The sequence below is a fragment of the Schistocerca americana genome, chromosome X, assembly GCF_021461395.2.
Source record: "Schistocerca americana isolate TAMUIC-IGC-003095 chromosome X, iqSchAmer2.1, whole genome shotgun sequence".
NCBI lineage: Eukaryota > Metazoa > Arthropoda > Insecta > Orthoptera > Acrididae > Schistocerca > Schistocerca americana.
The window spans coordinates 778,901,887-778,903,302 of record NC_060130.1 but is presented as its reverse complement, the minus strand read 5'-3'; the positions used below and the strand labels follow the sequence as shown (position 1 = coordinate 778,903,302).

At 44.8% G+C, this 1,416-nt stretch overlaps 1 pseudogene; it reads left to right on the top strand.

Moving 5' to 3' along the window:
- Positions 1–282: 282 nt before the first annotated feature.
- Positions 283–400, top strand: LOC124557210 (annotated as a pseudogene).
- The last annotated feature ends 1,016 nt before the right edge of the window (positions 401–1,416 follow it).

Below are 1,416 nucleotides of genomic sequence, written 5' to 3'. Positions count from 1 at the left end.
TTATGTCTAACGTAAGGTATGTACTGCGCAAATGAGCTAAGGCACATCATACGGTGCAGCGCACTGGAGCGTCGATGGACTAATGCAGCAGAAAACAGAGCATTTGCAGCTATTTTCCATCTCAGTCTAAAGCTCGAGTTGAACATCTGAGCACTGCACTGCATATGGATTGTCATCTACATCAATGTCAACATTTACATTTGTAATGACAGCAACCTTACCATGTGTGGCGGAAGGTATTTCAGGCAGCGTTACCATTTCACCCGTTTATGTTCCATTCGGGCCAACGGCCTTGCCGCAGTGGTAACACCGGTTCCCGTCAGATCACTGAATTTAAGCGCTGTCGGGCTGGGCTAGCGATTGGATGGGTGACCATCCGGTCTACCGAGCGCTGTTGGCAAGCGGGGTGCACTCAGCCCTTGTGAAACAAACTGAGGAGCTACTTGATTGAGAAATATCTGCTCCGGTCTCGTAAACTGACATACGGCCGGGAGAGCGGTGTGCTGACCACATGCCCCTCCATATCCACATCCAGTGACTCCTGTGGATGAGGATGACACGGCGGCCGGTCGGTACCGTTGGGCCTTCCAAGGACTGTTCGGACGGAGTTAGTTAGTTATGTTCCATTTGGGAATGGCGCAAAGGTGAAATGACTCAATAAACCTCCACATGAGCTCTAATTTCTTAATTTCTGTTTTTTAGTCGTTGCCACTTCGAGAGACGTATGTGGTAGGAACTAATGTGTTGACGGACTCTTTTTCAAATGTACTGTCACAGAATATCAACAGTAAACCTGACCATGATACACAGCTTCTTCCTTGTAGCGTCTGCCACTTGAGATTTTTGAGCACTACCGTAACGCGATCGCGCTTAATAAACAACCCAGTGACGAAACTTGTCGCTCTTATTTGGCTCTATTTTTTTCTTATCCCCCCCCCCCCTCTCTCTCTCTCTCCTCTATTAATCCAACCTTGTCCTTTATTGCGAACCTTAGATTTTACGACTGGGTAAACCACTCCTTCAGTCATGCTTTTGGCAAGTTTTCCGTATATGCAACACTGTAGTACATTCTACCCATGTAGGTAGACCAGACAAACGAAATTCACGGTGTCCGATTTTTCGCGCAAGTTTTAACTGCACAACGTGGTCCCTTAATCAGATCACGACCTTTGATATTCACAATGTGTTATTATCGCAGCCGTAACATTTATGGCACGAAGAAAATGAGACAATACATCGTAAGCTACTCTATAGCAGTATGTACAATTACAAACTTTTAAGCGTCATATCGTGCTGGGAATTGTTTGTATTAGTCACATGGCTTTCTTCATCAAGTTTCAGATTTCAAAACGGTAATTTATTAATTATTTTTCGTTAGCTGGTAGTTTTCGCTACAGGTACTGTTTTCATAGTGAA